The sequence below is a fragment of the Bos grunniens genome, chromosome 18, assembly GCF_055505025.1.
Source record: "Bos grunniens cultivar Pamir isolate PY7600 chromosome 18, Bosgru_T2T1.0, whole genome shotgun sequence".
Lineage (NCBI taxonomy): Eukaryota > Metazoa > Chordata > Mammalia > Artiodactyla > Bovidae > Bos > Bos grunniens.
In genome coordinates, this window is record NC_141182.1 from 44,561,688 (window position 1) to 44,574,150 (window position 12,463).

Consider the following 12,463-nt stretch of genomic DNA (forward strand, 5'->3'; position numbering starts at 1 on the left):
AACAACCTGTGGTACCAGTATACCACTAATTATTATCCAGCAATAATAAGGAACAAACTATTAACCATGAAACAACATAGATGAATCTCCAGAAAATTATGCTGGGTGAAAAATATCAATCCCAAAGGTTATATGCTATACTGCTGCTGCTAAGTCACTTCAGTCGTGTCCGACTCTGTGCGACCCCAGAGACGGCAGCCCACCAGGCTCCCCCGTCCCTGGGATTCTCCAGGCAAGAACACTGGAGTAGTTGCCATTTCCTTCTCCAATGCATGAAAGTGAAAAGTGAAAGTGAAAGTGAAGTCGAGTCCGACTCTTAGCAACCCCATGGGCTGTAGCCTACCAGGCTTCACCATCCATGGGATTTTCCAGGCAAGAGAACTAGAGTGAGGTGCCATTGCCTTCTCCATATGCTATACAATTCCATTTAAATAACCTTTTAAGATAGAAAATTTTAGAAAGACAGGAAAGATTGCGGTTGCCAAGGGTTAGGGCATAGGGAGCTGAAGTAAGGTGAATATGGTTATAATGTAAGAGACCAAGGGACACTTGACTGGGGTGGTGGATACAAAAACATGCTGCTGCTGCTGCTAAGTCACTTCAGTCGTGTCTGACTCTGTGTGACCCCACAGATGGCAGCCCACCAGGCTCCCCCGTCCCTGGGATTCTCCAGGCAAGAACACTGGAGAAACTCCAGTGGGTTGCCATTTCCTTCTCCAATGCATGAAGGTGAAAAGTGAAAGTGAAGTCTCTCAGTCGTGTCTGACTCTTTGCGACCCCGTGGATTGCAGCCTCCCAGGCTCCCCTGTCCATGGGATTTTCCAGGCAAGAGTACTAGAGTGGGGTGCCATCGCCTTCTCCAACAAAAACATAAAGAAGTGATTAAATTATATAGAACTTAATACACACACAAATGGATACAAGTAAAACTGAGGAAATCTGAATAAGACTGTATTAATGTCAATATACTGATTTAATATTATAGTTTGGCAAAGTTTATAATTAGAGGAAACTAAGCAAACTGAACAAAGGATTGCCATTATTTCTTACAATTGTCAATGTAAGCTTTTTTTTAATGTTTAAATAACCCAAAAGAGGACTTCCCTGGTGGTCCAGTGGTTAAGAATCCATCTGCCAATGCAGGGGACATGGCTTTGATCCCTGCTCTGGGAAGGTTCCACGTGCCACTGGGCAACTAAGCCTGTGAACCACAATCACACAGTCCATGCTCTAGAGCCCATGAGTTGCAACTACTGAGCCCATGGGCTATAACTACTAAAGCCCAAGCACCCTAGAGTCAGAGCTCTATAACAAGAGAAACCACTGCATTGAGAAGCCCACACACTGCAACTAGAGAAAGCCCACTCACAGCAACAAAGATCCAGTAATAGACCTAATAATAAAAATAAATAAACAGATCTAATAATAGATCTAGTAACAGATCTAATAACAAAAATAAAAAAATAAATAAAAATTTAAAAAATAACTCAGAAGGCAAGAAAGGGTAAATAGGAAATAAAAATATAAATAGAACACAACAAAATGATAGGCCTATTAAAATATATCAATGAGTACATTAAATGTAAACATCTAAATAAACCAATTAAAAGATAAATATTTAGAATTAATAAACATGATGAAACTAAATGTTTATAAGCAATTCACTTTAAATATAATAATATTAGTAGATTAGAAGTATAAGGATGGAAAAATATATACCATAATGGCAATAATCAAATGAACCCTAGAATGGCAATAATTATATTAGACAAAGTATATTTTAGACCAAAAAATTACCTTAAATAAAAACAGACATTACATAATGATTAAAGGATCAATTTAAAGCATAATAATCCTAAATAGGTATGCAGCTAACAACAGAACCTCTAAATACATGAAGCAAAAACAGAAAACTGAAAGGAAAAGTAAACAAATATTCAATTATCATTAGAAATGTCAACATTTCTAGTAACTGATAGAACTTGCAAACAGAAATTGCAAGGTTATATGAGAACTAATCAATACCATTAACTGATTGACCTCAATATGCATTTATAGAATACTTCATTTAAGAGTAGCAGAACACACATTTTTTTCAAGTGTACAGGGAACATTCACCAAGTTAGGCCATATCCTGGGTGATAAAATACATCTTAACATATTTAAAAGAATAAAATGATACAAACCAAATTCTCTGACTATAATTGAATAAATTAGAAATCAGTAATGAAAAAATAACAGGAAAATCTCCTCCTTAAACCTTAGAAATTAAACAATATGATTCTCAAGTAATCCATGCTGCTGCTGCTGCTAAGTTGCTTTAGTCATGTCCAACTCTGTGCGACCCCATAGATGGCAGCCCACCAGGCTCCGCTGTCCCTGGGATTCTCCAGGCACGAACACTGGAGTGGGTTGCCATTTCCTTCTCCAATGCATGAAAGTGAAAAATGCAAGTGAAGTTGCTCAGTTGTGTCCGACTCTTTGCGACTCCATGGATTGTAGCCTACCAGGCTCCCCGGTCCATGGGATTTTCCATGCAAGAGCACTGGAGTGGGGTGCCATTGCCTTCTCCCAGTAGTCCATGAATCAAGGGGAAAATCATAAGGAAAATTAGAAAATATTTTGAACTGGAAGTAAGTGAAAGTAAACATTTCAAAATTTGTGAAGTGCAGATAAAGCAGTGCTTAGAGGAAAACATGGCATTAAATGCTTATATTAGAAAAGTTCTTAAATCAATAATCTAATCTTACCTTCAAGAAATCAGAAGAGGGACTTCCCTCTTCTAGTGCAGTGGGTAATAATCTGCCTGCCAATGCAGTGGGCATGAGTTCAATCTGTCATCCAAGAAGATCTCATGTGCCATGGAGCAACTAAGCCCATGTGCCACAACTACTGAAGCCCAAGCATCTAGAGCCTGTGCTCTGAAACAAGAGACGCCACTGCAATGAGCAGCCTTCACATTGCAATGAAGTGAAGCCCCGCTTGCCACAACCAGAGAAAGCCCTCACAAAGCAACAAAGACCCTCTGCAACCAAAAATAAAATGAATCATTAAAAAAAAAAAAAAAGAAAGAAATTAGAAGAGCAAAGAAAAAAGCAAATCAAACAGCAGAAAGGAAATAATAAAGTTAGGGTAGAAATCAATGAAATTGAAAAGAGAAGAATAGTAGACAAAATCAATGAAATCAAAGCTGCTCTTTGAAACAATCAATAAAATTGATAAATCTCTAGCAAAATATACCAAGAAATAAAAAAAGATATAAATTACCAATATTAGGAATGAAACAGGGGATATCACTACAGATCCTACAACCATTAAAATGATAACATAGCAGTACTGTGAACAACTCTACATGCAGAAATTCAATAGATAAAATCTGCCAATTTTTGAGAAACACAAATTATCTAAGTTGACTCTAGGTTAAGTAGAAATTCTGAATAGTCTTATAAGTATTAAAGAAATTGAATGCCTAATTTAATTTTTTTCCTAGGAAAAGGAAACTCAGATGGTTTCACTGGTGAATTTTACCAAAGATTCAAAGAAGAAATTATGCTAATTCTTCATAATCTTTCCCAATACATAGAAGAAGGAACATTTTTCAACTCATGAGAACCAGCATCACCCAGATACCAAAATCTAACAAAGACAATATAAAAAGTGAAAGTTACAAACCAGTACCCTTCATGGATACAGACACAAAAATCTTTAATAAAATATTAGCAATGAATTATTACAATGAAATACATTATAAATAAGATATATAAAATATATTAAAAGAATAATAACACCAAAATCAAGTGGGTTTATCCTAGGCATGCAAGTCTGGTTCAACATTTGAAAATCAATCAATGTAATCCACCATTTTAACCACCTAAAAAAGAAAAACTACATAATCACCATATAAATAAAATTTTCAATTAAAATTTTTAATTGATATAAAAAAGCATTTGACAAAATTAAACATCTATTTATTGAAAAAAATCTCTCCACAAATTTGGAACACAAGGGAACCTCCTATGTTTGATAAAAAGGCATCCACAAAAAAACACTTTTTAAGCAACCATCATGCTTAATTGTGAAAGATTTCCCCCAACACTGGGAAGGATGTCCATTCTCACCATTTCTAGTCAACATTATACAAGAATTTCTAGCCAAGGACATTAGAAAAGAAACTGAAATACAAAGCATTCAGATTGGAAAGGAAGAAATAAGTCTTATTTGTAGATGACATGATTTTATATGGAAAATCCCAAGTAATCTACCATAAAACTATTAGAAGTAATAAACAAGTTCAGTAAGGTTATAAATACAAGATCAATATACAAATTCAATTGTACTTTTATACTCTAGCAACAAACAATCAAAAAATGAAATCTTTAAAAAATATTCTATTCACAATACCATCAAAAAAGAAGAAAATACTTAAGAAATTTAACAAAAAAGTACAAAACTATACTCTGAAAACTACAAATCATTGTTGAAAGAAATATAAAAATATCAAAATAAATGGAAAGCCATCCCATGTTTTTGGATTGGAAGACTTAATATTTAGGTTTTATATATAAATGTTAATAAGTTTCAGTTCAGTTCAGTTCAGTCACTCAGTCGTGTCCGACTCTTTGTGACCCCATGAATTGCAGCATGCCAGGCCTCCCTGTCCATCACCAACTCCCGGAGTTCACTCAGACTCACGTCCATCGAGTCAGTGATGCCATCCAGCCATCTCATCCTCTGTCGTCCCCTTTTCCTCCTGCCCTCAATCCCTGCCAGCATCAGAGTCTTTTCTAATGAGTCAACTCTTCGCATGAGGTGGCCAAAGTACTGGAGTTTCAGCTTTAGCATCATTCCTTCCAAAGAAATCCCAGGGCTGATCTCCTTCAGAATTGGATCTCCTTGCAGTCCAAGGGACTCTCAAGAGTCTTCTCCAACACCACAGTTCAAAAGCATCAATTCTTTGGCGCTCAGCCTTCTTCAGAGTCCAACTCTCACATCCATACATGACCACAGGAAAAACCTAATATTTACTATATTAAGATAGCAACACTTCCTGAACTGGTCTACAGATTCAAAGCTATCCTCATCAAAATTCTTGCTGGATTCTTTGTAGAAATTTATAAGCTAATCCTAAAATTTATGCAGAAATGCAAGGGACCCAAAATAGCCAAAACAATCTTGAAAAGAAAAACAAAGTTGGAGGATTTACATTTTCTGACCTCAAAGGTTAACGACAAAGGAATGGTAAACAAGACGATGGGTTATTGATCAAAATCCTCACATTTAAAGTGAATTTATTTTCAAAGGGTGCCAAGACAGTCCAATAGGAGAGGCATAGACTCAACAAATTGGTCTAGGGACAACTGAACAGTCACATGCAAAAGAATGAAGTGAAACCCCTACCTCACATCATAGCAAAAAACTTGACTCAAAATGGGTCAAAGACCTATATATAAGAGCTAAAACCATGAGATTCTTAGAAGAAAATACAGGTGTAAATTTTCATGACCCTAAGCCATGGTTTCTTGGACATGCATCAAAAGCACAAACAACAAAAGGAAAAAATAAATAAACTGGGCTTTATCAAAATTAATAACATATCTGCAAAGGACACCACTAGGAAAGTAAAAAGATAAACCAAGAATGGGAAAAATATCTGTAAATTATATATATGATAAGGGATTCATGTCTAGAATATATAAAGAACTTTTATAACTCAACCACAACAACAAATGACCCTTCTACTCTTGTATTTGTGTATATATGCATATATTGTGAAATGGAATGCACTTTAATAAAATTATTAAAATAATTTCTGCATGGTAGAGTATTCATTGACTTTTACTTGTTTCTTTGTACTTTTCTGTATTGCTTGATTTGTTAAAATAATGAGTATGTATCTTTGTCAAAAATAAAGTTATTTCTCTTCAAGAGTATGTTAAAATGATAATTTGAACATATGCATCCTTTACTCTGAAAACCTCAGTAAAATTATAATAAAGTTATTTTCTCAAGAAAAGGAGACATAATCCCAAGAAAATAAATCATAATAGAACAAACAATAAACTTTTGGGAGGTGGAAAGCAGGTGGAAGAGACTTAACAGGCAAAAGAATGTCAGATCCTAAACTGAGAACTGATTTAATTTACACTATGCTACCTTCAAATGCCTTCCATGTATACAAATCTCATCCATTCTCCAAAAGCCTCCTACTTTTGGACATTCATATTGCAGCCCATCCTCTACTCACTCTAAAATCCTACCTCTATGCTCCTAACAACAACAATAATAGCAATAATAATAAACCTATGGAGCATTTACCAAGGGCCCTAGTATAAAGCCAAGTATTTAAAGAACTAATAGACTTTGACATTTGCTTCTTATTGTTCAGTATTATTTCCAAAATTTGGATATAAACTTCTTAAGAGGAGAAATTCTATTTTATCTAGCTCTAAAATCTTTCATAGCACCAGACTCCAAATCAGTAATCATTAAGTATCTGAGTTGGCTTAGTTCATAGAATACACACCTACTGATCTCTTTTAGTGCCAGTTAGCCAATGTCCGATTGGCAATCAAAAATCAAGGGAGCATGCCTCTGTTGCCATTTTAGGTCTTGCCACCAAAAAAATGTGCCTGTTGTCCCAAAGGACAGCAGGTGGCATATCTGAGACTCATCTATCCATCTACTGCGGGGTGACCTGCCTAGTTTAGCATTTAGCAGTCAGACTTCTAAATAGCAATAAACCCCATGCTGAGTAGGCAACAGATGAAAAAAAAAAAAAGATGCCTTTTATGGCACTTCATGATAATGGCTTTATTGCCAAAAGCCATATTAGCGGAAGATGGAAGATTCAATTTATAGAATCTCCTGAATGTCTGTCTGTTCAACAACAGCCTGTTTATACCCAAGAAGAGATTGGTGCCTGTGGAAAATGTATTGGAAGGACAACCCACAATGCTACTTTCTCTGCCAAGTGAAAGAATTCACAGCCTTTTCTTTTTCAAGCCAAAAGGGGGCAAAACTAACCAAATGAATTAAGGCAGTCTGCTCTAAACTTTAGAGTCAAATTGGAGCACTGAGAATTAGGACCACCCCACTCACTGTGATGATCTAAAAGTCACTTAAGACAATTCAGAGAAATGCCAGGAAAACTTCCTTCTTTTTGAGATAACAAAAGCAGATGGAAAACTGCTAAAATGGCTCAAATATGTGGCACTTTTATAACATTTATGTGGCTCTTGAAAAAAAAATCAGATTTAATTGACTTTTTGCTTCCCATGTCCTAGTTCTGTCAAAACCTCTTCTGGTTTTTCAGGGATTTAAATCAGAGAACAAACCATTCTGAATATACCTTTAATTACTAAGATTCAGAAACGATGTACTTCTCCAGTCCTTGCCAAAGAGAGTAAGGGAGGAAGGCGGTGGAATGGAAAATTGTAAATAAAATCTATGGCATTAAAAATGAAACAAACAGAAAAATTACACTGACAGTAAATTTTGTCAGGTGACCTAACAGAGCATTCAGCTCCCTGTGTGACCTGGAAAATTCCATTAAACCTCTTATTTTCTATCATCTCCATATGAAGAATAAGGAAGTTAACATACTTCTACCTCAAATACCAAATATCAGAGCTGAAGGGGGCCTTGATACTCACCTAATTTATGCCTGCCTTCATCTGTACATGAGTGCCTTGAAAGGCATGCTGTGGAAAAAAATGCAACGATGACAGTGCTTTGATTCTCAGAAGGTGAAAGTAATGGGTTTAAAAAGCAAACTAGCATTAAAAAAAAAAATCTTTCACCTTCTTTATGGACAAATCTTTCACCTTCTTATGGGCAAATTTGACCTTCGGTTAACATTCTGCCTCTGACCCCTCTGGAAACCTGGTCAAAGTGTAATGTCAACTTGGTCCCAGGCTGTCACTGGGTCGGGGGAGGCAGACAAAGAGACTAAGCTACCTGAAGTGAGTTAATAGTACTGAGTGGGGTTGATTTGGGTCTTGTGGGTCTATATGTCTGCTTGCTAAGTCGCTTCAATTGAGACAAACTCTTTGCAATCCTATGGACTGTAGCCCACCAGGCTCCTCTGTCCATGGAATTATCCAGGCAAGAATACTGGAGTAGGTTGCGAGTCTGGTTAGATCTAAGAAAATCCCTAAGATGAGGGGCTTATTAAAACAAAAATCACTATGTAAATTTTCTAAAGTATGGGTATATTTTAGACAACTCATCATGTTTTTTCTCTTTTTTAACCTTATTAAATAAAATAAACATTATCATTTAAAAAAAAAAAAACCTTGTAACCCTCACCAAAGTCAAGAAATACAAATCTACCAACAATCCCAGAAATCTCTCCATAAACTCATTCTCAATAAACTCCGTCATAAACTCATTCCCAAGGCCCTCCTGCTCCCCAAAAGGAACAAATATCCTGTTTTGCTTATATGTGTATATGTATATGTGTATGCCTGGCTCTTTCTCTCTTTGTTTAATATATATTTATTTATTTGGCTGTGTCGGCTCTTCGTTGCAGCACACTGGATCTTCATTGCATCATGCGGGATCTTCTTTATTGTGGCGCACAGAGTCTGTAGTTGTGGCTCGAAGCCTCAGGAGCATGTGGGCTTCAGCAGTTGCAGCACGTGGGCTTAGTTGCTCCAAGGTATATGGGATCTTAGTTCTCTGATGAGCGATCACACTCACATCCTCTGCACTGCAAGGCAGATTCTTAACCACTAAACCACCAGGGGAGTCACTGTGTGTCTGATTGTATCACCAAGTGTGCACGCCTAGTGTGTACCTTGTCTTGCCCTTTGGAAAAAAGTAATATGTCTTGGGTCTCTCTTAGTTTTACAGGTCCCTTTCCAACCCTTTTTCATTTATAATTTATCTGTTGAAAATCTTGTGCATTTGACCCATAGAGTTAGTTTTGTTGATTGATACTGTTGGTGTAATTCAACATATTCCTCTATAGTTCTTGCAAATGGGCAGCTGGATCTAGAGGCTGGATGAGAGTCAGATTCAACCTCCCTGGTAATAAGACAAGTGGTGCTCAGTTTTCTCAATAGAAGGCACATAAAGTCTGAGAATCTTTCTTCTTATGATGTGAGCAGCTGTCAATGCACCATGCTCGAGTCCATTAAAGTGATGATATTCTAATTCTGATGTTTCTTATTTATTTGTTGGAATGTTTTTATAAATAGATGCATCCCCTCTTACCATTGGCTCAGGTCATTTAGAAAAGTCAAAATAAAGACTTGAATCTTTCCCTTCGTTTATCAATTTCAAGATAATAAATTGGATTCCTATCATCTGAAGGTGACCAACCAGGCTTTTATTTTAAAAATCATTACACATTCATGAATTTAAACATATTTTGATAAGTTTCGATTCATTACAAATACTTCTCTTATTGTAGGTCAAATGGTCTCAAATTTATAATAAAATTATTTTCAAATCATCTCCTGAGTCCTTCTGACGTGATCTTATAGTTTCTAATAGCTTCCTCACTATTTGTTAAGATGTTCTAGTTCATCTTGCACATTTTTGGTCTCAGATCTGGAATCAGTCATTTCTCCAAAAGCCCTGGTTTATATATACATATATATATATATTTTTTTTTTTTCTCTAATCGCAGCAATCAGGGGCTAGTCTTTATTGCAGTGTGCAGGCTTCTTATTGCTGTGGCTTCTCACTGTTGTGACTTCTCTTGTTGCAGAGCACAGCTCCTATGGTGCATGGGCTTTAGCAGTCACAGCACATGGGCTCAGTAGTTGCAGTTTCTGGACTCTAGAGCATAGGCTCATTAATTGTGGTACATGGACTTGGTTGCTCTGCAGCATATGGAATCTTCCCCGACCAGGGATCAAATCCATATCTTCTGCATTGGCAGGCAGATTCTTTACCACAGAGCCACCAGGGAAGCCCATACCCTGATTTCTTTTAATGGGAAATGACATTATAAGGCTATATAGTCTGGGCACTGAGAATGCTCACTCATAGGCCTTCTCATTAGTCAGAACTAGAAATACACATTCACACACACACACATATAATGTTTTTTAAAATAAAATAGCTCTTGAGTTCATACTGGTAACTGCTCATTTAAACTCAAGACCACTACTGTTTCATACAGTCTCTCTTTATTACATCTATGTCTCCCTTCTTCCACACCAGGAACCCTAGTTCTCTAAAACACAAGAGATGATAGAATATCTCAAAACTATTCATTTACTTCCTCCCACATTATACACACAATGGTCTCACATTACAATACTAATACTATCACCACCAATCTAATTACTGAGAACAGTTTTTAAAAATTTATATATGCTCTCTCCTTTATCCCCTATTACAGTTATATTGACAGTATCAGAGCATACAGCCATTACATACCACAGTCTCTCCCTTTTGCCCTCAATTTTTTATATTTACCAGCAGTCCTTAGACTGGTGTCTTTCTAGTCATTTGGATAGTCTGAAGCTCTTTCTCTAGTAGACTCCTCAAGAAGGGTACATGGAAACATTATTTTCCGAGTTCCTATAAATTGATAACAGTAATCTTTTTTAGTTGAAAGTCAATTTTCTTGGATATAAGATATTTGGCTCCCATTTTCTTTCTCTGAATACCTAAATATTACTCCTTTTTTTCTGGCATAAAATGTTGCTGTAAAAAAAAAGTCAATATTTCATTGACTTTCCCTTCTCTAAGTCACTTGCTCTTCTCACTTAGAGAGTCAAAGGAATTTTAAGTCTAGTTATTTTAGCAGAACAAGTCTTGGTATTGGTCATTCTGGATTGATATTCACTCTGAATCAATATTCTAGGTACGTGGTGAATTCTTTCAATATGCAATTTCAAATATTTTTTAATTTTAGAAAACTTTTCTGAAATTATAGATTTTAGCATTTATTCTCTTCCCTTGCTTAGTCCTCTTCTTTAGGGTATCTTATTACTTATATGTTGGACTATCCTTGCCTATCTTCAATATTTGTCACTTTCTCTAAAATACTTTTATCTCTTTCCTCATTTATTTTTATGTATAACATTTTCATCCTTTTAACCATTTTAAGACATTATCTATTGTTTTATTTGTGCTTATATTCCTTCTAACTTGTCTTCATTCCTAAAATAATTTTCTTGGACTTCCCTGGTGGCTCAGTGGATAACAATCTGCCTGCCAATGCAGGCAACACAGGGAAGATTCCACATCCCATGGATCAGCTAAGCCTGCATGCTATGCCTAGAGCCTGTGCTCTGAAACAAGAGAAACCACCACAATGAGAAGCCCACAAACCATAATAAAGAGTAGCCCCTGCTTGCCACAACTAGAGAAAAAAGCACTCACAAAGCAATGATGACCCAGTATAGCAAAATAAATAAATATTAAAAAAAACAAGAATTGTTTTTTAACATATTTTTATATAGTAAAAAACTATTTTTTAAATAGTTAAAAGAAACAAAGCTTTTAAATAAATTAAATAAAATGTTTTTCACTTTTATTTTTAAAAGAATTTGGACACCTTTTTATATCTTTCTAATTCTGATTTATTCTTTCATGTCTTACATAATTTCTTAGTATCTTTTACCTTATGTTGAAACAGAAGGTTACAGTTTAGATTTGTTTTATGGGCATATTTTTATGTGTGGTTTCATTGTCTGAAAGTATGTTATTCTGTCTTTTAATTTCTCTTTAAAATAATAATAACAGTGCAGGATTTGGCCTCGATTTCCTGCTTATTTTTAAATAAAATTCATTTTCCCATAATTTTAGAAGGGGTTAGCTTTTTTAATTTCACAGAGCAGTCGCTCCTGTTATTTTCTCCATATGTTAAAATATGGAGGTTTGGGGATTTCCCTGGTGGTCCAGTAGCTAAGACTCCCAATGCAGGTCCTAGGACTCTAGTCAGGGAACTTGATCCCACATGATGCAGCCAAGAGTTCACATGCTGCAACAAGAAAGATCCCACAAGCTGCAACCAAGACCCAAGGTCCCGAGTGCCACAACTAAGACCTGGTGCAGCCAAGTAAAAGGATATATAACATTTTTTCAATGGAGGTCTGCTTTCGGAGATTTCCTGGCTCTGCTCCCCTTCAGCACTTTTATCTGGACTTTCTCTTTCCTTTCTCTCTCTCGTCTGACTCTGCTCAACATAATTTCTATTGCTAGCAGTGGTTTCCTGGTATGGGGACCACACCCAAGAAGGCACAAGCTGAGACAATCCATAGAGCCTAGTCTAACCCGGTCCTTCAGACCTTCCTGTAGACCTACCCAGGTCAAAAGGTGCAGAATCCCCTATCTCTGCTACTGTTCTTAAGTTGTCCCACTCACGTTCTGGTGAATGTGGCTATTTTGGGGGTGCTATTATTCTTAAGCCCATCAAATGTCCCATTAGTTCTCTCTGCATTCTTCCACAGAGAGACTGATTCTCTAAAGGTCTGTGGTTGTTAGTTTGTCTTCACCCACT